Source organism: Triturus cristatus, chromosome 8 (genome assembly GCF_964204655.1).
Source record: "Triturus cristatus chromosome 8, aTriCri1.1, whole genome shotgun sequence".
NCBI lineage: Eukaryota > Metazoa > Chordata > Amphibia > Caudata > Salamandridae > Triturus > Triturus cristatus.
In genome coordinates this window covers 737,637,778-737,664,834 of record NC_140591.1, presented here as the reverse complement: position 1 = coordinate 737,664,834, position 27,057 = coordinate 737,637,778, and the positions used below count along the sequence as shown (strand labels likewise).

At 41.8% G+C, this 27,057-nt stretch overlaps 16 non-coding genes across 16 annotated transcripts; all 16 read left to right on the top strand.

The window, feature by feature from the left end:
* Positions 1–461: 461 nt before the first annotated feature.
* TRNAP-UGG (transfer RNA proline (anticodon UGG)) lies at positions 462–533 on the top strand. The gene has a single exon. It is a non-coding gene; the product is annotated as a tRNA-Pro (tRNA).
* A 272-nt stretch (positions 534–805) lies between these two features.
* TRNAV-CAC (transfer RNA valine (anticodon CAC)) lies at positions 806–878 on the top strand. Its single transcript has one exon. It is a non-coding gene; the product is annotated as a tRNA-Val (tRNA).
* Positions 879–2,848: 1,970 nt separating this feature from the next.
* Positions 2,849–2,920, top strand: TRNAP-UGG (transfer RNA proline (anticodon UGG)). Its single transcript has one exon. It is a non-coding gene; the product is annotated as a tRNA-Pro (tRNA).
* A 2,315-nt stretch (positions 2,921–5,235) lies between these two features.
* TRNAP-UGG (transfer RNA proline (anticodon UGG)) lies at positions 5,236–5,307 on the top strand. The gene has a single exon. It is a non-coding gene; the product is annotated as a tRNA-Pro (tRNA).
* A 2,324-nt stretch (positions 5,308–7,631) lies between these two features.
* TRNAP-UGG (transfer RNA proline (anticodon UGG)) lies at positions 7,632–7,703 on the top strand. Its single transcript has one exon. It is a non-coding gene; the product is annotated as a tRNA-Pro (tRNA).
* A 2,315-nt stretch (positions 7,704–10,018) lies between these two features.
* On the top strand, positions 10,019–10,090 carry TRNAP-UGG (transfer RNA proline (anticodon UGG)). Its single transcript has one exon. It is a non-coding gene; the product is annotated as a tRNA-Pro (tRNA).
* Positions 10,091–12,415: 2,325 nt separating this feature from the next.
* TRNAP-UGG (transfer RNA proline (anticodon UGG)) lies at positions 12,416–12,487 on the top strand. The gene has a single exon. It is a non-coding gene; the product is annotated as a tRNA-Pro (tRNA).
* A 272-nt stretch (positions 12,488–12,759) lies between these two features.
* Positions 12,760–12,832, top strand: TRNAV-CAC (transfer RNA valine (anticodon CAC)). The gene has a single exon. It is a non-coding gene; the product is annotated as a tRNA-Val (tRNA).
* A 1,970-nt stretch (positions 12,833–14,802) lies between these two features.
* Positions 14,803–14,874, top strand: TRNAP-UGG (transfer RNA proline (anticodon UGG)). The gene has a single exon. It is a non-coding gene; the product is annotated as a tRNA-Pro (tRNA).
* A 2,315-nt stretch (positions 14,875–17,189) lies between these two features.
* On the top strand, positions 17,190–17,261 carry TRNAP-UGG (transfer RNA proline (anticodon UGG)). The gene has a single exon. It is a non-coding gene; the product is annotated as a tRNA-Pro (tRNA).
* A 272-nt stretch (positions 17,262–17,533) lies between these two features.
* TRNAV-CAC (transfer RNA valine (anticodon CAC)) lies at positions 17,534–17,606 on the top strand. Its single transcript has one exon. It is a non-coding gene; the product is annotated as a tRNA-Val (tRNA).
* Positions 17,607–19,576: 1,970 nt separating this feature from the next.
* Positions 19,577–19,648, top strand: TRNAP-UGG (transfer RNA proline (anticodon UGG)). Its single transcript has one exon. It is a non-coding gene; the product is annotated as a tRNA-Pro (tRNA).
* A 2,325-nt stretch (positions 19,649–21,973) lies between these two features.
* TRNAP-UGG (transfer RNA proline (anticodon UGG)) lies at positions 21,974–22,045 on the top strand. The gene has a single exon. It is a non-coding gene; the product is annotated as a tRNA-Pro (tRNA).
* A 272-nt stretch (positions 22,046–22,317) lies between these two features.
* On the top strand, positions 22,318–22,390 carry TRNAV-CAC (transfer RNA valine (anticodon CAC)). The gene has a single exon. It is a non-coding gene; the product is annotated as a tRNA-Val (tRNA).
* Positions 22,391–24,360: 1,970 nt separating this feature from the next.
* Positions 24,361–24,432, top strand: TRNAP-UGG (transfer RNA proline (anticodon UGG)). The gene has a single exon. It is a non-coding gene; the product is annotated as a tRNA-Pro (tRNA).
* A 2,315-nt stretch (positions 24,433–26,747) lies between these two features.
* Positions 26,748–26,819, top strand: TRNAP-UGG (transfer RNA proline (anticodon UGG)). The gene has a single exon. It is a non-coding gene; the product is annotated as a tRNA-Pro (tRNA).
* Positions 26,820–27,057: the final 238 nt, after the last annotated feature.

Sequence of the window (27,057 nt, the reverse complement as noted above, 5' to 3'; positions counted from 1 at the left end):
CAGCTCAGTTATGTTATGATGTTAGAGGCTATGCAAGGAATGCTTTAGTCCAGCGATATGCAGTTTTTATTGCGCCTTGCATTCAGCAGGAAGATCTTTAGCTTGAATCTGTGGCCTAGGTATTCACCTTGGTATTTCTTTTGGCACAAAGTGAAGGAGTATTTAAGAGAAAATGCACAATGTGTTTCTTATGTTGTTATGAACAACTTGTTACTCTTTCTCATTAAGCTTCAGCCACTGAAGAAATATATAAATAAGGGCTGACTTCCTGTAAGACGTGTCCAAAGCTGGGACGGAATAAAAGGAGACACTTGTAAATGATAGTGCTATCGTTTGAGAAAGGGTAAGTTGAGACTGACTTTCATGCGTATTCACAGACCAAGCATCATAAAGATACCAGCATGATCTTCATTGCGGGCTTAGAGCCGGTATTAGCTTTTGAGAGGTAAGAGGATTTTGAGGGCTCGTTGGTCTAGGGGTATGATTCTCGCTTTGGGTGCGAGAGGTCCCGGGTTCAAATCCCGGACGAGCCCTTTTCTTGGTACTCTTTTCAAGTTGTTTTGAAGTTTGCGTTTCAAAACCAACATCAATTTTTTCTTTGCAGTAGTGGATAATTCTTTGCTAGAGTCTCATGCTTCAGCCCTGCCCAGTCTGAGCTAATACCAAACATCTGGTCTTGCATGGCATGTACGAGCGTTCAGCTAGGGATGTCGGGCAGGTTGCATGAAAGAAATCTAAAGCCAGAGGCCCATGGAATAGCCAGTTCGGAGCAGTTTCATTACAGAAAAATCAACTGTAGGTATCTGTTTCTGTAGTGTAGTGGTTATCACGTTCGCCTCACACGCGAAAGGTCCCCGGTTCGAAACCGGGCAGAAACAGTTGTTATATTGTGTTGGCTACAATGTTGATAGGTGCCGTTTTGCCATGGAATTGTCCAAGCCCTGAAGATTATTTCATGCAATCTCGTTCCAAGAAAGGGAATTCTCTCAAAACACTAAAGTAATCGGCGTGTGGATGTATCTGTTGGTTCTCAGACCTTGCTTTCAAAAGAGCCCTGCAATCGGTTCACTGCTCACCTAGAACAAGCATTAACATGGAGAATTGTTGGCACCAACAGGAATCTTATTTTAGTGGAGTGTTTCTGGCTTTGAGTGCAGAGGCCCTCGGCTCAATTCCAAGATGATCCTTCTCAAGGTGATGATACAAATGCATTGTCACCTTTACGTTTAATGTCAGAATCATTTATTTCCAGTTGGTGGTGTAAGAATGTTTGCAACAGTATGGCGATTTTTCCTAGCCATGCATGAATGAAAGCATATCACTCGCCTTTAGGTGTTTTTCTAATACATTGATATTTGCATCTTCCTTCCTAGCCTGCATGTTTGACTATCTTACAGGCTGCATGTAATAAGTATCACATCAGGGCCCTTCTTCTACTCAATTCACAACTGTTCTATCACGACATAGATAAGAAAGCTGCATCTGCTTTTGTTGTGTAGTGGTAATCAGGTTTACCTGACGTGTGAAAGCCCCATGCTTTGAAAGTACACAGTAACAAAGAAACCGATGACTTTTATAAAAAGGTGTCATGTGCGTCTCTTACTTTGCACAAAAAGTGCCAGAGATGACTTCATTTGCAGTCACTTGAAAAGTAGGGATTCTCCAATAAATGGTAAATGGTTGAAACAAATCTGAAGAAATGCATGACATACCTGTGTGTGTGTGTGTACGCATGTATGTATATATAGGGAGAGAGAGAGCGTCAATATAAACAGACTTTATTTCAATCAAGCTGTCTTTTCTATCCTTCAGGAGCAGAATGTTCTGATCATCAGCGCTCCAGAATGTAGTGTTTTCTTGGCAAGCATCACATATTGTGATGTGTTAGCTAAAAGTTCCATATCCTAGAGACTGATATATTCCTCTGTACTTGTACCTTGGGGATTCATCAAAACCTGGCATCATAAGCAGCTTTCTACTGCCACAGACTGGACAGCGAAACAATTTAAAATATCCCAGAAAAAGAAAATAAGTATGCTTAATCAGAGCTTTCTGGACAGGAAGGACCTTTGAGCAAGTGAGGAATAAGCACTGCTTTTGTTAATTTGCATAGGCAGAATAGAGACTTCTGGGAAAAGGCCGAAATTACAGTCACAGAAAATGGCTGCATCTATAGAGAACGCTAAGAAGTGTTGGCAGCTTTTCCTCTGACCCTGACCACTTTTACAAGCAATCCTATGATAGTCAGCAGGACCCACCCTAAAAAGGAAGGGGCATCCACTTGGACCCTTTCCACCTTTTCTAAATCTCGCCTGATTGAGCACTGATTGAGCAGATAAGCACATGTCATTCTCATTTCAGAAAGGTATTGGTTAGCTTGCTGCTAGCAGCTCAGTTATGTTATGATGTTAGAGGCTATGCAAGGAATGCTTTAGTCCAGCGATATGCAGTTTTTATTGCGCCTTGCATTCAGCAGGAAGATCTTTAGCTTGAATCTGTGGCCTAGGTATTCACCTTGGTATTTCTTTTGGCACAAAGTGAAGGAGTATTTGAGAGAAAATGCACAATGTGTTTCTTATGTTGTTATGAACAACTTGTTACTCTTTCTCATTAAGCTTCAGCCACTGCAGAAATATATAAATAAGGGCTGACTTCCTGTAAGACGTGTCCAAAGCTGGGACGGAATAAAAGGAGACACTTGTAAATGATAGTGCTATCGTTTGAGAAAGGGTAAGTTGAGACTGACTTTCATGCGTTTTCACAGACCAAGCATCATAAAGATACCAGCATGATCTTCATTGCGGGCTTAGAGCCGGTATTAGCTTTTGAGAGGTAAGAGGATTTTGAGGGCTCGTTGGTCTAGGGGTATGATTCTCGCTTTGGGTGCGAGAGGTCCCGGGTTCAAATCCCGGACGAGCCCTTTTCTTGGTACTCTTTTCAAGTTGTTTTGAAGTTTGCGTTTCAAAACCAACATCAATTTTTTCTTTGCAGTAGTGGATAATTCTTTGCTAGAGTCTCATGCTTCAGCCCTGCCCAGTCTGAGCTAATACCAAACATCTGGTCTTGCATGGCATGTACGAGCGTTCAGCTAGGGATGTCGGGCAGGTTGCATGAAAGAAATCTAAAGCCAGAGGCCCATGGAATAGCCAGTTCGGAGCAGTTTCATTACAGAAAAATCAACTGTAGGTATCTGTTTCTGTAGTGTAGTGGTTATCAAGTTCGCCTCACACGCGAAAGGTCCCCGGTTCGAAACCGGGCAGAAACAGTTGTTATATTGTGTTGGCTACAATGTTGATAGGTGCCGTTTTGCCATGGAATTGTCCAAGCCCTGAAGATTATTTCATGCAATCTCGTTCCAAGAAAGGGAATTCTCTCAAAACACTAAAGTAATCGGCGTGTGGATGTATCTGTTGGTTCTCAGACCTTGCTTTCAAAAGAGCCCTGCAATCGGTTCACTGCTCACCTAGAACAAGCATTAACATGGAGAATTGTTGGCACCAACAGGAATCTTATTTTAGTGGAGTGTTTCTGGCTTTGAGTGCAGAGGCCCTCGGCTCAATTCCAAGATGATCCTTCTCAAGGTGATGATACAAATGCATTGTCACCTTTACGTTTAATGTCAGAATCATTTATTTCCAGTTGGTGGTGTAAGAATGTTTGCAACAGTATGGCGATTTTTCCTAGCCATGCATGAATGAAAGCATATCACTCGCCTTTAGGTGTTTTTCTAATACATTGATATTTGCATCTTCCTTCCTAGCCTGCATGTTTGACTATCTTACAGGCTGCATGTAATAAGTATCACATCAGGGCCCTTCTTCTACTCAATTCACAACTGTTCTATCACGACATAGATAAGAAAGCTGCATCTGCTTTTGTTGTGTAGTGGTAATCAGGTTTACCTGACGTGTGAAAGCCCCATGCTTTGAAAGTACACAGTAACAAAGAAACCGATGACTTTTATAAAAAGGTGTCATGTGCGTCTCTTACTTTGCACAAAAAGTGCCAGAGATGACTTCATTTGCAGTCACTTGAAAAGTAGGGATTCTCCAATAAATGGTAAATGGTTGAAACAAATCTGAAGAAATGCATGACATACCTGTGTGTGTGTGTGTACGCATGTATGTATATATAGGGAGAGAGAGAGCGTCAATATAAACAGACTTTATTTCAATCAAGCTGTCTTTTCTATCCTTCAGGAGCAGAATGTTCTGATCATCAGCGCTCCAGAATGTAGTGTTTTCTTGGCAAGCATCACATATTGTGATGTGTTAGCTAAAAGTTCCATATCCTAGAGACTGATATATTCCTCTGTACTTGTACCTTGGGGATTCATCAAAACCTGGCATCATAAGCAGCTTTCTACTGCCACAGACTGGACAGCGAAACAATTTAAAATATCCCAGAAAAAGAAAATAAGCATGCTTAATCAGAGCTTTCTGGACAGGAAGGACCTTTGAGCAAGTGAGGAATAAGCACTGCTTTTGTTAATTTGCATAGGCAGAATAGAGACTTCTGGGAAAAGGCCGAAATTACAGTCACAGAAAATGGCTGCATCTATAGAGAACGCTAAGAAGTGTTGGCAGCTTTTCCTCTGACCCTGACCACTTTTACAAGCAATCCTATGATAGTCAGCAGGACCCACCCTAAAAAGGAAGGGGCATCCACTTGGACCCTTTCCACCTTTTCTAAATCTCGCCTGATTGAGCACTGATTGAGCAGATAAGCACATGTCATTCTCATTTCAGAAAGGTATTGGTTAGCTTGCTGCTAGCAGCTCAGTTATGTTATGATGTTAGAGGCTATGCAAGGAATGCTTTAGTCCAGCGATATGCAGTTTTTATTGCGCCTTGCATTCAGCAGGAAGATCTTTAGCTTGAATCTGTGGCCTAGGTATTCACCTTGGTATTTCTTTTGGCACAAAGTGAAGGAGTATTTGAGAGAAAATGCACAATGTGTTTCTTATGTTGTTATGAACAACTTGTTACTCTTTCTCATTAAGCTTCAGCCACTGCAGAAATATATAAATAAGGGCTGACTTCCTGTAAGACGTGTCCAAAGCTGGGACGGAATAAAAGGAGACACTTGTAAATGATAGTGCTATCGTTTGAGAAAGGGTAAGTTGAGACTGACTTTCATGCGTTTTCACAGACCAAGCATCATAAAGATACCAGCATGATCTTCATTGCGGGCTTAGAGCCGGTATTAGCTTTTGAGAGGTAAGAGGATTTTGAGGGCTCGTTGGTCTAGGGGTATGATTCTCGCTTTGGGTGCGAGAGGTCCCGGGTTCAAATCCCGGACGAGCCCTTTTCTTGGTACTCTTTTCAAGTTGTTTTGAAGTTTGCGTTTCAAAACCAACATCAATTTTTTCTTTGCAGTAGTGGATAATTCTTTGCTAGAGTCTCATGCTTCAGCCCTGCCCAGTCTGAGCTAATACCAAACATCTGGTCTTGCATGGCATGTACGAGCGTTCAGCTAGGGATGTCGGGCAGGTTGCATGAAAGAAATCTAAAGCCAGAGGCCCATGGAATAGCCAGTTCGGAGCAGTTTCATTACAGAAAAATCAACTGTAGGTATCTGTTTCTGTAGTGTAGTGGTTATCAAGTTCGCCTCACACGCGAAAGGTCCCCGGTTCGAAACCGGGCAGAAACAGTTGTTATATTGTGTTGGCTACAATGTTGATAGGTGCCGTTTTGCCATGGAATTGTCCAAGCCCTGAAGATTATTTCATGCAATCTCGTTCCAAGAAAGGGAATTCTCTCAAAACACTAAAGTAATCGGCGTGTGGATGTATCTGTTGGTTCTCAGACCTTGCTTTCAAAAGAGCCCTGCAATCGGTTCACTGCTCACCTAGAACAAGCATTAACATGGAGAATTGTTGGCACCAACAGGAATCTTATTTTAGTGGAGTGTTTCTGGCTTTGAGTGCAGAGGCCCTCGGCTCAATTCCAAGATGATCCTTCTCAAGGTGATGATACAAATGCATTGTCACCTTTACGTTTAATGTCAGAATCATTTATTTCCAGTTGGTGGTGTAAGAATGTTTGCAACAGTATGGCGATTTTTCCTAGCCATGCATGAATGAAAGCATATCACTCGCCTTTAGGTGTTTTTCTAATACATTGATATTTGCATCTTCCTTCCTAGCCTGCATGTTTGACTATCTTACAGGCTGCATGTAATAAGTATCACATCAGGGCCCTTCTTCTACTCAATTCACAACTGTTCTATCACGACATAGATAAGAAAGCTGCATCTGCTTTTGTTGTGTAGTGGTAATCAGGTTTACCTGACGTGTGAAAGCCCCATGCTTTGAAAGTACACAGTAACAAAGAAACCGATGACTTTTATAATAAGGTGTCATGTGTGTCTCTTACTTTGCACAAAAAGTGCCAGAGATGACTTCATTTGCAGTCACTTGAAAAGTAGGGATTCTCCAATAAATGGTAAATGGTTGAAACAAATCTGAAGAAATGCATGACATACCTGTGTGTGTGTGTGTATGCATGTATGTATATATAGGGAGAGAGAGAGCGTCAATATAAACAGACTTTATTTCAATCAAGCTGTCTTTTCTATCCTTCAGGAGCAGAATGTTCTGATCATCAGCGCTCCAGAATGTAGTGTTTTCTTGGCAAGCATCACATATTGTGATGTGTTAGCTAAAAGTTCCATATCCTAGAGACTGATATATTCCTCTGTACTTGTACCTTGGGGATTCATCAAAACCGGGCATCATAAGCAGCTTTCTACTGCCACAGACTGGACAGCGAAACAATTTAAAATATCCCAGAAAAAGAAAATAAGCATGCTTAATCAGAGCTTTCTGGACAGGAAGGACATTTGAGCAAGTGAGGAATAAGCACTGCTTTTGTTAATTTGCATAGGCAGAATAGAGACTTGTGGGAAAAGGCCGAAATTACAGTCACAGAAAATGGCTGCATCTATAGAGAACGCTAAGAAGTGTTGGCAGCTTTTCCTCTGACCCTGGCCACTTTTACAAGCAATCCTATGATAGTCAGCAGGACCCACGCTAAAAAGGAAGGGGCATCCACTTGGACCCTTTCCACCTTTTCTAAATCTCGCCTGATCGAGCCAATTGAGCACTGATTGAGCAGATAAGCACATGTCATTCTCATTTCAGAAAGGTATTGGTTAGCTTGCTGCTAGCAGCTCAGTTATGTTATGATGTTAGAGGCTATGCAAGGAATGCTTTAGTCCAGCGATATGCAGTTTTTATTGCGCCTTGCATTCAGCAGGAAGATCTTTAGCTTGAATCTGTGGCCTAGGTATTCACCTTGGTATTTCTTTTGGCACAAAGTGAAGGAGTATTTAAGAGAAAATGCACAATGTGTTTCTTATGTTGTTATGAACAACTTGTTACTCTTTCTCATTAAGCTTCAGCCACTGAAGAAATATATAAATAAGGGCTGACTTCCTGTAAGACGTGTCCAAAGCTGGGACGGAATAAAAGGAGACACTTGTAAATGATAGTGCTATCGTTTGAGAAAGGGTAAGTTGAGACTGACTTTCATGCGTATTCACAGACCAAGCATCATAAAGATACCAGCATGATCTTCATTGCGGGCTTAGAGCCGGTATTAGCTTTTGAGAGGTAAGAGGATTTTGAGGGCTCGTTGGTCTAGGGGTATGATTCTCGCTTTGGGTGCGAGAGGTCCCGGGTTCAAATCCCGGACGAGCCCTTTTCTTGGTACTCTTTTCAAGTTGTTTTGAAGTTTGCGTTTCAAAACCAACATCAATTTTTTCTTTGCAGTAGTGGATAATTCTTTGCTAGAGTCTCATGCTTCAGCCCTGCCCAGTCTGAGCTAATACCAAACATCTGGTCTTGCATGGCATGTACGAGCGTTCAGCTAGGGATGTCGGGCAGGTTGCATGAAAGAAATCTAAAGCCAGAGGCCCATGGAATAGCCAGTTCGGAGCAGTTTCATTACAGAAAAATCAACTGTAGGTATCTGTTTCTGTAGTGTAGTGGTTATCAAGTTCGCCTCACACGCGAAAGGTCCCCGGTTCGAAACCGGGCAGAAACAGTTGTTATATTGTGTTGGCTACAATGTTGATAGGTGCCGTTTTGCCATGGAATTGTCCAAGCCCTGAAGATTATTTCATGCAATCTCGTTCCAAGAAAGGGAATTCTCTCAAAACACTAAAGTAATCGGCGTGTGGATGTATCTGTTGGTTCTCAGACCTTGCTTTCAAAAGAGCCCTGCAATCGGTTCACTGCTCACCTAGAACAAGCATTAACATGGAGAATTGTTGGCACCAACAGGAATCTTATTTTAGTGGAGTGTTTCTGGCTTTGAGTGCAGAGGCCCTCGGCTCAATTCCAAGATGATCCTTCTCAAGGTGATGATACAAATGCATTGTCACCTTTACGTTTAATGTCAGAATCATTTATTTCCAGTTGGTGGTGTAAGAATGTTTGCAACAGTATGGCGATTTTTCCTAGCCATGCATGAATGAAAGCATATCACTCGCCTTTAGGTGTTTTTCTAATACATTGATATTTGCATCTTCCTTCCTAGCCTGCATGTTTGACTATCTTACAGGCTGCATGTAATAAGTATCACATCAGGGCCCTTCTTCTACTCAATTCACAACTGTTCTATCACGACATAGATAAGAAAGCTGCATCTGCTTTTGTTGTGTAGTGGTAATCAGGTTTACCTGACGTGTGAAAGCCCCATGCTTTGAAAGTACACAGTAACAAAGAAACCGATGACTTTTATAAAAAGGTGTCATGTGCGTCTCTTACTTTGCACAAAAAGTGCCAGAGATGACTTCATTTGCAGTCACTTGAAAAGTAGGGATTCTCCAATAAATGGTAAATGGTTGAAACAAATCTGAAGAAATGCATGACATACCTGTGTGTGTGTGTGTACGCATGTATGTATATATAGGGAGAGAGAGAGCGTCAATATAAACAGACTTTATTTCAATCAAGCTGTCTTTTCTATCCTTCAGGAGCAGAATGTTCTGATCATCAGCGCTCCAGAATGTAGTGTTTTCTTGGCAAGCATCACATATTGTGATGTGTTAGCTAAAAGTTCCATATCCTAGAGACTGATATATTCCTCTGTACTTGTACCTTGGGGATTCATCAAAACCTGGCATCATAAGCAGCTTTCTACTGCCACAGACTGGACAGCGAAACAATTTAAAATATCCCAGAAAAAGAAAATAAGTATGCTTAATCAGAGCTTTCTGGACAGGAAGGACCTTTGAGCAAGTGAGGAATAAGCACTGCTTTTGTTAATTTGCATAGGCAGAATAGAGACTTCTGGGAAAAGGCCGAAATTACAGTCACAGAAAATGGCTGCATCTATAGAGAACGCTAAGAAGTGTTGGCAGCTTTTCCTCTGACCCTGACCACTTTTACAAGCAATCCTATGATAGTCAGCAGGACCCACCCTAAAAAGGAAGGGGCATCCACTTGGACCCTTTCCACCTTTTCTAAATCTCGCCTGATTGAGCACTGATTGAGCAGATAAGCACATGTCATTCTCATTTCAGAAAGGTATTGGTTAGCTTGCTGCTAGCAGCTCAGTTATGTTATGATGTTAGAGGCTATGCAAGGAATGCTTTAGTCCAGCGATATGCAGTTTTTATTGCGCCTTGCATTCAGCAGGAAGATCTTTAGCTTGAATCTGTGGCCTAGGTATTCACCTTGGTATTTCTTTTGGCACAAAGTGAAGGAGTATTTGAGAGAAAATGCACAATGTGTTTCTTATGTTGTTATGAACAACTTGTTACTCTTTCTCATTAAGCTTCAGCCACTGCAGAAATATATAAATAAGGGCTGACTTCCTGTAAGACGTGTCCAAAGCTGGGACGGAATAAAAGGAGACACTTGTAAATGATAGTGCTATCGTTTGAGAAAGGGTAAGTTGAGACTGACTTTCATGCGTTTTCACAGACCAAGCATCATAAAGATACCAGCATGATCTTCATTGCGGGCTTAGAGCCGGTATTAGCTTTTGAGAGGTAAGAGGATTTTGAGGGCTCGTTGGTCTAGGGGTATGATTCTCGCTTTGGGTGCGAGAGGTCCCGGGTTCAAATCCCGGACGAGCCCTTTTCTTGGTACTCTTTTCAAGTTGTTTTGAAGTTTGCGTTTCAAAACCAACATCAATTTTTTCTTTGCAGTAGTGGATAATTCTTTGCTAGAGTCTCATGCTTCAGCCCTGCCCAGTCTGAGCTAATACCAAACATCTGGTCGTGCATGGCATGTACGAGCGTTCAGCTAGGGATGTCGGGCAGGTTGCATGAAAGAAATCTAAAGCCAGAGGCCCATGGAATAGCCAGTTCGGAGCAGTTTCATTACAGAAAAATCAACTGTAGGTATCTGTTTCTGTAGTGTAGTGGTTATCAAGTTCGCCTCACACGCGAAAGGTCCCCGGTTCGAAACCGGGCAGAAACAGTTGTTATATTGTGTTGGCTACAATGTTGATAGGTGCCGTTTTGCCATGGAATTGTCCAAGCCCTGAAGATTATTTCATGCAATCTCGTTCCAAGAAAGGGAATTCTCTCAAAACACTAAAGTAATCGGCGTGTGGATGTATCTGTTGGTTCTCAGACCTTGCTTTCAAAAGAGCCCTGCAATCGGTTCACTGCTCACCTAGAACAAGCATTAACATGGAGAATTGTTGGCACCAACAGGAATCTTATTTTAGTGGAGTGTTTCTGGCTTTGAGTGCAGAGGCCCTCGGCTCAATTCCAAGATGATCCTTCTCAAGGTGATGATACAAATGCATTGTCACCTTTACGTTTAATGTCAGAATCATTTATTTCCAGTTGGTGGTGTAAGAATGTTTGCAACAGTATGGCGATTTTTCCTAGCCATGCATGAATGAAAGCATATCACTCGCCTTTAGGTGTTTTTCTAATACATTGATATTTGCATCTTCCTTCCTAGCCTGCATGTTTGACTATCTTACAGGCTGCATGTAATAAGTATCACATCAGGGCCCTTCTTCTACTCAATTCACAACTGTTCTATCACGACATAGATAAGAAAGCTGCATCTGCTTTTGTTGTGTAGTGGTAATCAGGTTTACCTGACGTGTGAAAGCCCCATGCTTTGAAAGTACACAGTAACAAAGAAACCGATGACTTTTATAATAAGGTGTCATGTGTGTCTCTTACTTTGCACAAAAAGTGCCAGAGATGACTTCATTTGCAGTCACTTGAAAAGTAGGGATTCTCCAATAAATGGTAAATGGTTGAAACAAATCTGAAGAAATGCATGACATACCTGTGTGTGTGTGTGTATGCATGTATGTATATATAGGGAGAGAGAGAGCGTCAATATAAACAGACTTTATTTCAATCAAGCTGTCTTTTCTATCCTTCAGGAGCAGAATGTTCTGATCATCAGCGCTCCAGAATGTAGTGTTTTCTTGGCAAGCATCACATATTGTGATGTGTTAGCTAAAAGTTCCATATCCTAGAGACTGATATATTCCTCTGTACTTGTACCTTGGGGATTCATCAAAACCTGGCATCATAAGCAGCTTTCTACTGCCACAGACTGGACAGCGAAACAATTTAAAATATCCCAGAAAAAGAAAATAAGCATGCTTAATCAGAGCTTTCTGGACAGGAAGGACATTTGAGCAAGTGAGGAATAAGCACTGCTTTTGTTAATTTGCATAGGCAGAATAGAGACTTCTGGGAAAAGGCCGAAATTACAGTCACAGAAAATGGCTGCATCTATAGAGAACGCTAAGAAGTGTTGGCAGCTTTTCCTCTGACCCTGGCCACTTTTACAAGCAATCCTATGATAGTCAGCAGGACCCACCCTAAAAAGGAAGGGGCATCCACTTGGACCCTTTCCACCTTTTCTAAATCTCGCCTGATCGAGCCTGATTGAGCACTGATTGAGCAGATAAGCACATGTCATTCTCATTTCAGAAAGGTATTGGTTAGCTTGCTGCTAGCAGCTCAGTTTTGTTATGATGTTAGAGGCTATGCAAGGAATGCTTTAGTCCAGCGATATGCAGTTTTTATTGCGCCTTGCATTCAGCAGGAAGATCTTTAGCTTGAATCTGTGGCCTAGGTATTCACCTTGGTATTTCTTTTGGCACAAAGTGAAGGAGTATTTAAGAGAAAATGCACAATGTGTTTCTTATGTTGTTATGAACAACTTGTTACTCTTTCTCATTAAGCTTCAGCCACTGAAGAAATATATAAATAAGGGCTGACTTCCTGTAAGACGTGTCCAAAGCTGGGACGGAATAAAAGGAGACACTTGTAAATGATAGTGCTATCGTTTGAGAAAGGGTAAGTTGAGACTGACTTTCATGCGTATTCACAGACCAAGCATCATAAAGATACCAGCATGATCTTCATTGCGGGCTTAGAGCCGGTATTAGCTTTTGAGAGGTAAGAGGATTTTGAGGGCTCGTTGGTCTAGGGGTATGATTCTCGCTTTGGGTGCGAGAGGTCCCGGGTTCAAATCCCGGACGAGCCCTTTTCTTGGTACTCTTTTCAAGTTGTTTTGAAGTTTGCGTTTCAAAACCAACATCAATTTTTTCTTTGCAGTAGTGGATAATTCTTTGCTAGAGTCTCATGCTTCAGCCCTGCCCAGTCTGAGCTAATACCAAACATCTGGTCTTGCATGGCATGTACGAGCGTTCAGCTAGGGATGTCGGGCAGGTTGCATGAAAGAAATCTAAAGCCAGAGGCCCATGGAATAGCCAGTTCGGAGCAGTTTCATTACAGAAAAATCAACTGTAGGTATCTGTTTCTGTAGTGTAGTGGTTATCACGTTCGCCTCACACGCGAAAGGTCCCCGGTTCGAAACCGGGCAGAAACAGTTGTTATATTGTGTTGGCTACAATGTTGATAGGTGCCGTTTTGCCATGGAATTGTCCAAGCCCTGAAGATTATTTCATGCAATCTCGTTCCAAGAAAGGGAATTCTCTCAAAACTCTAAAGTAATCGGCGTGTGGATGTATCTGTTGGTTCTCAGACCTTGCTTTCAAAAGAGCCCTGCAATCGGTTCACTGCTCACCTAGAACAAGCATTAACATGGAGAATTGTTGGCACCAACAGGAATCTTATTTTAGTGGAGTGTTTCTGGCTTTGAGTGCAGAGGCCCTCGGCTCAATTCCAAGATGATCCTTCTCAAGGTGATGATACAAATGCATTGTCACCTTTACGTTTAATGTCAGAATCATTTATTTCCAGTTGGTGGTGTAAGAATGTTTGCAACAGTATGGCGATTTTTCCTAGCCATGCATGAATGAAAGCATATCACTCGCCTTTAGGTGTTTTTCTAATACATTGATATTTGCATCTTCCTTCCTAGCCTGCATGTTTGACTATCTTACAGGCTGCATGTAATAAGTATCACATCAGGGCCCTTCTTCTACTCAATTCACAACTGTTCTATCACGACATAGATAAGAAAGCTGCATCTGCTTTTGTTGTGTAGTGGTAATCAGGTTTACCTGACGTGTGAAAGCCCCATGCTTTGAAAGTACACAGTAACAAAGAAACCGATGACTTTTATAAAAAGGTGTCATGTGCGTCTCTTACTTTGCACAAAAAGTGCCAGAGATGACTTCATTTGCAGTCACTTGAAAAGTAGGGATTCTCCAATAAATGGTAAATGGTTGAAACAAATCTGAAGAAATGCATGACATACCTGTGTGTGTGTGTGTACGCATGTATGTATATATAGGGAGAGAGAGAGCGTCAATATAAACAGACTTTATTTCAATCAAGCTGTCTTTTCTATCCTTCAGGAGCAGAATGTTCTGATCATCAGCGCTCCAGAATGTAGTGTTTTCTTGGCAAGCATCACATATTGTGATGTGTTAGCTAAAAGTTCCATATCCTAGAGACTGATATATTCCTCTGTACTTGTACCTTGGGGATTCATCAAAACCTGGCATCATAAGCAGCTTTCTACTGCCACAGACTGGACAGCGAAACAATTTAAAATATCCCAGAAAAAGAAAATAAGCATGCTTAATCAGAGCTTTCTGGACAGGAAGGACCTTTGAGCAAGTGAGGAATAAGCACTGCTTTTGTTAATTTGCATAGGCAGAATAGAGACTTCTGGGAAAAGGCCGAAATTACAGTCACAGAAAATGGCTGCATCTATAGAGAACGCTAAGAAGTGTTGGCAGCTTTTCCTCTGACCCTGACCACTTTTACAAGCAATCCTATGATAGTCAGCAGGACCCACCCTAAAAAGGAAGGGGCATCCACTTGGACCCTTTCCACCTTTTCTAAATCTCGCCTGATTGAGCACTGATTGAGCAGATAAGCACATGTCATTCTCATTTCAGAAAGGTATCTGTTAGCTTGCTGCTAGCAGCTCAGTTATGTTATGATGTTAGAGGCTATGCAAGGAATGCTTTAGTCCAGCGATATGCAGTTTTTATTGCGCCTTGCCTTCACCAGGAAGATCTTTAGCTTGAATCTGTGGCCTAGGTATTCACCTTGGTATTTCTTTTGGCACAAAGTGAAGGAGTATTTGAGAGAAAATGCACAATGTGTTTCTTATGTTGTTATGAACAACTTGTTACTCTTTCTCATTAAGCTTCAGCCACTGCAGAAATATATAAATAAGGGCTGACTTCCTGTAAGACGTGTCCAAAGCTGGGACGGAATAAAAGGAGACACTTGTAAATGATAGTGCTATCGTTTGAGAAAGGGTAAGTTGAGACTGACTTTCATGCGTATTCACAGACCAATCATCATAAAGATACCAGCATGATCTTCATTGCGGGCTTAGAGCCGGTATTAGCTTTTGAGAGGTAAGAGGATTTTGAGGGCTCGTTGGTCTAGGGGTATGATTCTCGCTTTGGGTGCGAGAGGTCCCGGGTTCAAATCCCGGACGAGCCCTTTTCTTGGTACTCTTTTCAAGTTGTTTTGAAGTTTGCGTTTCAAAACCAACATCAATTTTTTCTTTGCAGTAGTGGATAATTCTTTGCTAGAGTCTCATGCTTCAGCCCTGCCCAGTCTGAGCTAATACCAAACATCTGGTCTTGCATGGCATGTACGAGCGTTCAGCTAGGGATGTCGGGCAGGTTGCATGAAAGAAATCTAAAGCCAGAGGCCCATGGAATAGCCAGTTCGGAGCAGTTTCATTACAGAAAAATCAACTGTAGGTATCTGTTTCTGTAGTGTAGTGGTTATCAAGTTCGCCTCACACGCGAAAGGTCCCCGGTTCGAAACCGGGCAGAAACAGTTGTTATATTGTGTTGGCTACAATGTTGATAGGTGCCGTTTTGCCATGGAATTGTCCAAGCCCTGAAGATTATTTCATGCAATCTCGTTCCAAGAAAGGGAATTCTCTCAAAACACTAAAGTAATCGGCGTGTGGATGTATCTGTTGGTTCTCAGACCTTGCTTTCAAAAGAGCCCTGCAATCGGTTCACTGCTCACCTAGAACAAGCATTAACATGGAGAATTGTTGGCACCAACAGGAATCTTATTTTAGTGGAGTGTTTCTGGCTTTGAGTGCAGAGGCCCTCGGCTCAATTCCAAGATGATCCTTCTCAAGGTGATGATACAAATGCATTGTCACCTTTACGTTTAATGTCAGAATCATTTATTTCCAGTTGGTGGTGTAAGAATGTTTGCAACAGTATGGCGATTTTTCCTAGCCATGCATGAATGAAAGCATATCACTCGCCTTTAGGTGTTTTTCTAATACATTGATATTTGCATCTTCCTTCCTAGCCTGCATGTTTGACTATCTTACAGGCTGCATGTAATAAGTATCACATCAGGGCCCTTCTTCTACTCAATTCACAACTGTTCTATCACGACATAGATAAGAAAGCTGCATCTGCTTTTGTTGTGTAGTGGTAATCAGGTTTACCTGACGTGTGAAAGCCCCATGCTTTGAAAGTACACAGTAACAAAGAAACCGATGACTTTTATAATAAGGTGTCATGTGTGTCTCTTACTTTGCACAAAAAGTGCCAGAGATGACTTCATTTGCAGTCACTTGAAAAGTAGGGATTCTCCAATAAATGGTAAATGGTTGAAACAAATCTGAAGAAATGCATGACATACCTGTGTGTGTGTGTGTATGCATGTATGTATATATAGGGAGAGAGAGAGCGTCAATATAAACAGACTTTATTTCAATCAAGCTGTCTTTTCTATCCTTCAGGAGCAGAATGTTCTGATCATCAGCGCTCCAGAATGTAGTGTTTTCTTGGCAAGCATCACATATTGTGATGTGTTAGCTAAAAGTTCCATATCCTAGAGACTGATATATTCCTCTGTACTTGTACCTTGGGGATTCATCAAAACCGGGCATCATAAGCAGCTTTCTACTGCCACAGACTGGACAGCGAAACAATTTAAAATATCCCAGAAAAAGAAAATAAGCATGCTTAATCAGAGCTTTCTGGACAGGAAGGACATTTGAGCAAGTGAGGAATAAGCACTGCTTTTGTTAATTTGCATAGGCAGAATAGAGACTTCTGGGAAAAGGCCGAAATTACAGTCACAGAAAATGGCTGCATCTATAGAGAACGCTAAGAAGTGTTGGCAGCTTTTCCTCTGACCCTGGCCACTTTTACAAGCAATCCTATGATAGTCAGCAGGACCCACCCTAAAAAGGAAGGGGCATCCACTTGGACCCTTTCCACCTTTTCTAAATCTCGCCTGATTGAGCACTGATTGAGCAGATAAGCACATGTCATTCTCATTTCAGAAAGGTATTGGTTAGCTTGCTGCTAGCAGCTCAGTTATGTTATGATGTTAGAGGCTATGCAAGGAATGCTTTAGTCCAGCGATATGCAGTTTTTATTGCGCCTTGCATTCAGCAGGAAGATCTTTAGCTTGAATCTGTGGCCTAGGTATTCACCTTGGTATTTCTTTTGGCACAAAGTGAAGGAGTATTTAAGAGAAAATGCACAATGTGTTTCTTATGTTGTTATGAACAACTTGTTACTCTTTCTCATTAAGCTTCAGCCACTGAAGAAATATATAAATAAGGGCTGACTTCCTGTAAGACGTGTCCAAAGCTGGGACGGAATAAAAGGAGACACTTGTAAATGATAGTGCTATCGTTTGAGAAAGGGTAAGTTGAGACTGACTTTCATGCGTATTCACAGACCAAGCATCATAAAGATACCAGCATGATCTTCATTGCGGGCTTAGAGCCGGTATTAGCTTTTGAGAGGTAAGAGGGTTTTGAGGGCTCGTTGGTCTAGGGGTATGATTCTCGCTTTGGGTGCGAGAGGTCCCGGGTTCAAATCCCGGACGAGCCCTTTTCTTGGTACTCTTTTCAAGTTGTTTTGAAGTTTGCGTTTCAAAACCAACATCAATTTTTTCTTTGCAGTAGTGGATAATTCTTTGCTAGAGTCTCATGCTTCAGCCCTGCCCAGTCTGAGCTAATACCAAACATCTGGTCTTGCATGGCATGTACGAGCGTTCAGCTAGGGATGTCGGGCAGGTTGCATGAAAGAAATCTAAAGCCAGAGGCCCATGGAATAGCCAGTTCGGAGCAGTTTCATTACAGAAAAATCAACTGTAGGTATCTGTTTCTGTAGTGTAGTGGTTATCACGTTCGCCTCACACGCGAAAGGTCCCCGGTTCGAAACCGGGCAGAAACAGTTGTTATATTGTGTTGGCTACAATGTTGATAGGTGCCGTTTTGCCATGGAATTGTCCAAGCCCTGAAGATTATTTCATGCAATCTCGTTCCAAGAAAGGGAATTCTCTCAAAACTCTAAAGTAATCGGCTTGTGGATGTATCTGTTGGTTCTCAGACCTTGCTTTCAAAAGAGCCCTGCAATCGGTTCACTGCTCACCTAGAACAAGCATTAACATGGAGAATTGTTGGCACCAACAGGAATCTTATTTTAGTGGAGTGTTTCTGGCTTTGAGTGCAGAGGCCCTCGGCTCAATTCCAAGATGATCCTTCTCAAGGTGATGATACAAATGCATTGTCACCTTTACGTTTAATGTCAGAATCATTTATTTCCAGTTGGTGGTGTAAGAATGTTTGCAACAGTATGGCGATTTTTCCTAGCCATGCATGAATGAAAGCATATCACTCGCCTTTAGGTGTTTTTCTAATACATTGATATTTGCATCTTCCTTCCTAGCCTGCATGTTTGACTATCTTACAGGCTGCATGTAATAAGTATCACATCAGGGCCCTTCTTCTACTCAATTCACAACTGTTCTATCACGACATAGATAAGAAAGCTGCATCTGCTTTTGTTGTGTAGTGGTAATCAGGTTTACCTGACGTGTGAAAGCCCCATGCTTTGAAAGTACACAGTAACAAAGAAACCGATGACTTTTATAAAAAGGTGTCATGTGCGTCTCTTACTTTGCACAAAAAGTGCCAGAGATGACTTCATTTGCAGTCACTTGAAAAGTAGGGATTCTCCAATAAATGGTAAATGGTTGAAACAAATCTGAAGAAATGCATGACATACCTGTGTGTGTGTGTGTACGCATGTATGTATATATAGGGAGAGAGAGAGCGTCAATATAAACAGACTTTATTTCAATCAAGCTGTCTTTTCTATCCTTCAGGAGCAGAATGTTCTGATCATCAGCGCTCCAGAATGTAGTGTTTTCTTGGCAAGCATCACATATTGTGATGTGTTAGCTAAAAGTTCCATATCCTAGAGACTGATATATTCCTCTGTACTTGTACCTTGGGGATTCATCAAAACCTGGCATCATAAGCAGCTTTCTACTGCCACAGACTGGACAGCGAAACAATTTAAAATATCCCAGAAAAAGAAAATAAGCATGCTTAATCAGAGCTTTCTGGACAGGAAGGACCTTTGAGCAAGTGAGGAATAAGCACTGCTTTTGTTAATTTGCATAGGCAGAATAGAGACTTCTGGGAAAAGGCCGAAATTACAGTCACAGAAAATGGCTGCATCTATAGAGAACGCTAAGAAGTGTTGGCAGCTTTTCCTCTGACCCTGACCACTTTTACAAGCAATCCTATGATAGTCAGCAGGACCCACCCTAAAAAGGAAGGGGCATCCACTTGGACCCTTTCCACCTTTTCTAAATCTCGCCTGATTGAGCACTGATTGAGCAGATAAGCACATGTCATTCTCATTTCAGAAAGGTATTGGTTAGCTTGCTGCTAGCAGCTCAGTTATGTTATGATGTTAGAGGCTATGCAAGGAATGCTTTAGTCCAGCGATATGCAGTTTTTATTGCGCCTTGCCTTCACCAGGAAGATCTTTAGCTTGAATCTGTGGCCTAGGTATTCACCTTGGTATTTCTTTTGGCACAAAGTGAAGGAGTATTTGAGAGAAAATGCACAATGTGTTTCTTATGTTGTTATGAACAACTTGTTACTCTTTCTCATTAAGCTTCAGCCACTGCAGAAATATATAAATAAGGGCTGACTTCCTGTAAGACGTGTCCAAAGCTGGGACGGAATAAAAGGAGACACTTGTAAATGATAGTGCTATCGTTTGAGAAAGGGTAAGTTGAGACTGACTTTCATGCGTATTCACAGACCAAGCATCATAAAGATACCAGCATGATCTTCATTGCGGGCTTAGAGCCGGTATTAGCTTTTGAGAGGTAAGAGGATTTTGAGGGCTCGTTGGTCTAGGGGTATGATTCTCGCTTTGGGTGCGAGAGGTCCCGGGTTCAAATCCCGGACGAGCCCTTTTCTTGGTACTCTTTTCAAGTTGTTTTGAAGTTTGCGTTTCAAAACCAACATCAATTTTTTCTTTGCAGTAGTGGATAATTCTTTGCTAGAGTCTCATGCTTCAGCCCTGCCCAGTCTGAGCTAATACCAAACATCTGGTCTTGCATGGCATGTACGAGCGTTCAGCTAGGGATGTCGGGCAGGTTGCATGAAAGAAATCTAAAGCCAGAGGCCCATGGAATAGCCAGTTCGGAGCAGTTTCATTACAGAAAAATCAACTGTAGGTATCTGTTTCTGTAGTGTAGTGGTTATCAAGTTCGCCTCACACGCGAAAGGTCCCCGGTTCGAAACCGGGCAGAAACAGTTGTTATATTGTGTTGGCTACAATGTTGATAGGTGCCGTTTTGCCATGGAATTGTCCAAGCCCTGAAGATTATTTCATGCAATCTCGTTCCAAGAAAGGGAATTCTCTCAAAACACTAAAGTAATCGGCGTGTGGATGTATCTGTTGGTTCTCAGACCTTGCTTTCAAAAGAGCCCTGCAATCGGTTCACTGCTCACCTAGAACAAGCATTAACATGGAGAATTGTTGGCACCAACAGCAATCTTATTTTAGTGGAGTGTTTCTGGCTTTGAGTGCAGAGGCCCTCGGCTCAATTCCAAGATGATCCTTCTCAAGGTGATGATACAAATGCATTGTCACCTTTACGTTTAATGTCAGAATCATTTATTTCCAGTTGGTGGTGTAAGAATGTTTGCAACAGTATGGCGATTTTTCCTAGCCATGCATGAATGAAAGCATATCACTCGCCTTTAGGTGTTTTTCTAATACATTGATATTTGCATCTTCCTTCCTAGCCTGCATGTTTGACTATCTTACAGGCTGCATGTAATAAGTATCACATCAGGGCCCTTCTTCTACTCAATTCACAACTGTTCTATCACGACATAGATAAGAAAGCTGCATCTGCTTTTGTTGTGTAGTGGTAATCAGGTTTACCTGACGTGTGAAAGCCCCATGCTTTGAAAGTACACAGTAACAAAGAAACCGATGACTTTTATAATAAGGTGTCATGTGTGTCTCTTACTTTGCACAAAAAGTGCCAGAGATGACTTCATTTGCAGTCACTTGAAAAGTAGGGATTCTCCAATAAATGGTAAATGGTTGAAACAAATCTGAAGAAATGCATGACATACCTGTGTGTGTGTGTGTATGCATGTATGTATATATAGGGAGAGAGAGAGCGTCAATATAAACAGACTTTATTTCAATCAAGCTGTCTTTTCTATCCTTCAGGAGCAGAATGTTCTGATCATCAGCGCTCCAGAATGTAGTGTTTTCTTGGCAAGCATCACATATTGTGATGTGTTAGCTAAAAGTTCCATATCCTAGAGACTGATATATTCCTCTGTACTTGTACCTTGGGGATTCATCAAAACCGGGCATCATAAGCAGCTTTCTACTGCCACAGACTGGACAGCGAAACAATTTAAAATATCCCAGAAAAAGAAAATAAGCATGCTTAATCAGAGCTTTCTGGACAGGAAGGACATTTGAGCAAGTGAGGAATAAGCACTGCTTTTGTTAATTTGCATAGGCAGAATAGAGACTTCTGGGAAAAGGCCGAAATTACAGTCACAGAAAATGGCTGCATCTATAGAGAACGCTAAGAAGTGTTGGCAGCTTTTCCTCTGACCCTGGCCACTTTTACAAGCAATCCTATGATAGTCAGCAGGACCCACCCTAAAAAGGAAGGGGCATCCACTTGGACCCTTTCCACCTTTTCTAAATCTCGCCTGATCGAGCCTGATTGAGCACTGATTGAGCAGATAAGCACATGTCATTCTCATTTCAGAAAGGTATTGGTTAGCTTGCTGCTAGCAGCTCAGTTTTGTTATGATGTTAGAGGCTATGCAAGGAATGCTTTAGTCCAGCGATATGCAGTTTTTATTGCGCCTTGCATTCAGCAGGAAGATCTTTAGCTTGAATCTGTGGCCTAGGTATTCACCTTGGTATTTCTTTTGGCACAAAGTGAAGGAGTATTTAAGAGAAAATGCACAATGTGTTTCTTATGTTGTTATGAACAACTTGTTACTCTTTCTCATTAAGCTTCAGCCACTGAAGAAATATATAAATAAGGGCTGACTTCCTGTAAGACGTGTCCAAAGCTGGGACGGAATAAAAGGAGACACTTGTAAATGATAGTGCTATCGTTTGAGAAAGGGTAAGTTGAGACTGACTTTCATGCGTATTCACAGACCAAGCATCATAAAGATACCAGCATGATCTTCATTGCGGGCTTAGAGCCGGTATTAGCTTTTGAGAGGTAAGAGGATTTTGAGGGCTCGTTGGTCTAGGGGTATGATTCTCGCTTTGGGTGCGAGAGGTCCCGGGTTCAAATCCCGGACGAGCCCTTTTCTTGGTACTCTTTTCAAGTTGTTTTGAAGTTTGCGTTTCAAAACCAACATCAATTTTTTCTTTGCAGTAGTGGATAATTCTTTGCTAGAGTCTCATGCTTCAGCCCTGCCCAGTCTGAGCTAATACCAAACATCTGGTCTTGCATGGCATGTACGAGCGTTCAGCTAGGGATGTCGGGCAGGTTGCATGAAAGAAATCTAAAGCCAGAGGCCCATGGAATAGCCAGTTCGGAGCAGTTTCATTACAGAAAAATCAACTGTAGGTATCTGTTTCTGTAGTGTAGTGGTTATCACGTTCGCCTCACACGCGAAAGGTCCCCGGTTCGAAACCGGGCAGAAACAGTTGTTATATTGTGTTGGCTACAATGTTGATAGGTGCCGTTTTGCCATGGAATTGTCCAAGCCCTGAAGATTATTTCATGCAATCTCGTTCCAAGAAAGGGAATTCTCTCAAAACTCTAAAGTAATCGGCGTGTGGATGTATCTGTTGGTTCTCAGACCTTGCTTTCAAAAGAGCCCTGCAATCGGTTCACTGCTCACCTAGAACAAGCATTAACATGGAGAATTGTTGGCACCAACAGGAATCTTATTTTAGTGGAGTGTTTCTGGCTTTGAGTGCAGAGGCCCTCGGCTCAATTCCAAGATGATCCTTCTCAAGGTGATGATACAAATGCATTGTCACCTTTACGTTTAATGTCAGAATCATTTATTTCCAGTTGGTGGTGTAAGAATGTTTGCAACAGTATGGCGATTTTTCCTAGCCATGCATGAATGAAAGCATATCACTCGCCTTTAGGTGTTTTTCTAATACATTGATATTTGCATCTTCCTTCCTAGCCTGCATGTTTGACTATCTTACAGGCTGCATGTAATAAGTATCACATCAGGGCCCTTCTTCTACTCAATTCACAACTGTTCTATCACGACATAGATAAGAAAGCTGCATCTGCTTTTGTTGTGTAGTGGTAATCAGGTTTACCTGACGTGTGAAAGCCCCATGCTTTGAAAGTACACAGTAACAAAGAAACCGATGACTTTTATAAAAAGGTGTCATGTGCGTCTCTTACTTTGCACAAAAAGTGCCAGAGATGACTTCATTTGCAGTCACTTGAAAAGTAGGGATTCTCCAATAAATGGTAAATGGTTGAAACAAATCTGAAGAAATGCATGACATACCTGTGTGTGTGTGTGTACGCATGTATGTATATATAGGGAGAGAGAGAGCGTCAATATAAACAGACTTTATTTCAATCAAGCTGTCTTTTCTATCCTTCAGGAGCAGAATGTTCTGATCATCAGCGCTCCAGAATGTAGTGTTTTCTTGGCAAGCATCACATATTGTGATGTGTTAGCTAAAAGTTCCATATCCTAGAGACTGATATATTCCTCTGTACTTGTACCTTGGGGATTCATCAAAACCTGGCATCATAAGCAGCTTTCTACTGCCACAGACTGGACAGCGAAACAATTTAAAATATCCCAGAAAAAGAAAATAAGCATGCTTAATCAGAGCTTTCTGGACAGGAAGGACCTTTGAGCAAGTGAGGAATAAGCACTGCTTTTGTTAATTTGCATAGGCAGAATAGAGACTTCTGGGAAAAGGCCGAAATTACAGTCACAGAAAATGGCTGCATCTATAGAGAACGCTAAGAAGTGTTGGCAGCTTTTCCTCTGACCCTGACCACTTTTACAAGCAATCCTATGATAGTCAGCAGGACCCACCCTAAAAAGGAAGGGGCATCCACTTGGACCCTTTCCACCTTTTCTAAATCTCGCCTGATTGAGCACTGATTGAGCAGATAAGCACATGTCATTCTCATTTCAGAAAGGTATTGGTTAGCTTGCTGCTAGCAGCTCAGTTATGTTATGATGTTAGAGGCTATGCAAGGAATGCTTTAGTCCAGCGATATGCAGTTTTTATTGCGCCTTGCCTTCACCAGGAAGATCTTTAGCTTGAATCTGTGGCCTAGGTATTCACCTTGGTATTTCTTTTGGCACAAAGTGAAGGAGTATTTGAGAGAAAATGCACAATGTGTTTCTTATGTTGTTATGAACAACTTGTTACTCTTTCTCATTAAGCTTCAGCCACTGCAGAAATATATAAATAAGGGCTGACTTCCTGTAAGACGTGTCCAAAGCTGGGACGGAATAAAAGGAGACACTTGTAAATGATAGTGCTATCGTTTGAGAAAGGGTAAGTTGAGACTGACTTTCATGCGTATTCACAGACCAATCATCATAAAGATACCAGCATGATCTTCATTGCGGGCTTAGAGCCGGTATTAGCTTTTGAGAGGTAAGAGGATTTTGAGGGCTCGTTGGTCTAGGGGTATGATTCTCGCTTTGGGTGCGAGAGGTCCCGGGTTCAAATCCCGGACGAGCCCTTTTCTTGGTACTCTTTTCAAGTTGTTTTGAAGTTTGCGTTTCAAAACCAACATCAATTTTTTCTTTGCAGTAGTGGATAATTCTTTGCTAGAGTCTCATGCTTCAGCCCTGCCCAGTCTGAGCTAATACCAAACATCTGGTCTTGCATGGCATGTACGAGCGTTCAGCTAGGGATGTCGGGCAGGTTGCATGAAAGAAATCTAAAGCCAGAGGCCCATGGAATAGCCAGTTCGGAGCAGTTTCATTACAGAAAAATCAACTGTAGGTATCTGTTTCTGTAGTGTAGTGGTTATCAAGTTCGCCTCACACGCGAAAGGTCCCCGGTTCGAAACCGGGCAGAAACAGTTGTTATATTGTGTTGGCTACAATGTTGATAGGTGCCGTTTTGCCATGGAATTGTCCAAGCCCTGAAGATTATTTCATGCAATCTCGTTCCAAGAAAGGGAATTCTCTCAAAACACTAAAGTAATCGGCGTGTGGATGTATCTGTTGGTTCTCAGACCTTGCTTTCAAAAGAGCCCTGCAATCGGTTCACTGCTCACCTAGAACAAGCATTAACATGGAGAATTGTTGGCACCAACAGGAATCTTATTTTAGTGGAGTGTTTCTGGCTTTGAGTGCAGAGGCCCTCGGCTCAATTCCAAGATGATCCTTCTCAAGGTGATGATACAAATGCATTGTCACCTTTACGTTTAATGTCAGAATCATTTATTTCCAGTTGGTGGTGTAAGAATGTTTGCAACAGTATGGCGATTTTTCCTAGCCATGCATGAATGAAAGCATATCACTCGCCTTTAGGTGTTTTTCTAATACATTGATATTTGCATCTTCCTTCCTAGCCTGCATGTTTGACTATCTTACAGGCTGCATGTAATAAGTATCACATCAGGGCCCTTCTTCTACTCAATTCACAACTGTTCTATCACGACATAGATAAGAAAGCTGCATCTGCTTTTGTTGTGTAGTGGTAATCAGGTTTACCTGACGTGTGAAAGCCCCATGCTTTGAAAGTACACAGTAACAAAGAAACCGATGACTTTTATAATAAGGTGTCATGTGTGTCTCTTACTTTGCACAAAAAGTGCCAGAGATGACTTCATTTGCAGTCACTTGAAAAGTAGGGATTCTCCAATAAATGGTAAATGGTTGAAACAAATCTGAAGAAATGCATGACATACCTGTGTGTGTGTGTGTATGCATGTATGTATATATAGGGAGAGAGAGAGCGTCAATATAAACAGACTTTATTTCAATCAAGCTGTCTTTTCTATCCTTCAGGAGCAGAATGTTCTGATCATCAGCGCTCCAGAATGTAGTGTTTTCTTGGCAAGCATCACATATTGTGATGTGTTAGCTAAAAGTTCCATATCCTAGAGACTGATATATTCCTCTGTACTTGTACCTTGGGGATTCATCAAAACCGGGCATCATAAGCAGCTTTCTACTGCCACAGACTGGACAGCGAAACAATTTAAAATATCCCAGAAAAAGAAAATAAGCATGCTTAATCAGAGCTTTCTGGACAGGAAGGACATTTGAGCAAGTGAGGAATAAGCACTGCTTTTGTTAATTTGCATAGGCAGAATAGAGACTTCTGGGAAAAGGCCGAAATTACAGTCACAGAAAATGGCTGCATCTATAGAGAACGCTAAGAAGTGTTGGCAGCTTTTCCTCTGACCCTAGCCACTTTTACAAGCAATCCTATGATAGTCAGCAGGACCCACCCTAAAAAGGAAGGGGCATCCACTTGGACCCTTTCCACCTTTTCTAAATCTCGCCTGATTGAGCACTGATTGAGCAGATAAGCACATGTCATTCTCATTTCAGAAAGGTATTGGTTAGCTTGCTGCTAGCAGCTCAGTTATGTTATGATGTTAGAGGCTATGCAAGGAATGCTTTAGTCCAGCGATATGCAGTTTTTATTGCGCCTTGCATTCAGCAGGAAGATCTTTAGCTTGAATCTGTGGCCTAGGTATTCACCTTGGTATTTCTTTTGGCACAAAGTGAAGGAGTATTTAAGAGAAAATGCACAATGTGTTTCTTATGTTGTTATGAACAACTTGTTACTCTTTCTCATTAAGCTTCAGCCACTGAAGAAATATATAAATAAGGGCTGACTTCCTGTAAGACGTGTCCAAAGCTGGGACGGAATAAAAGGAGACACTTGTAAATGATAGTGCTATCGTTTGAGAAAGGGTAAGTTGAGACTGACTTTCATGCGTATTCACAGACCAAGCATCATAAAGATACCAGCATGATCTTCATTGCGGGCTTAGAGCCGGTATTAGCTTTTGAGAGGTAAGAGGATTTTGAGGGCTCGTTGGTCTAGGGGTATGATTCTCGCTTTGGGTGCGAGAGGTCCCGGGTTCAAATCCCGGACGAGCCCTTTTCTTGGTACTCTTTTCAAGTTGTTTTGAAGTTTGCGTTTCAAAACCAACATCAATTTTTTCTTTGCAGTAGTGGATAATTCTTTGCTAGAGTCTCATGCTTCAGCCCTGCCCAGTCTGAGCTAATACCAAACATCTGGTCTTGCATGGCATGTACGAGCGTTCAGCTAGGGATGTCGGGCAGGTTGCATGAAAGAAATCTAAAGCCAGAGGCCCATGGAATAGCCAGTTCGGAGC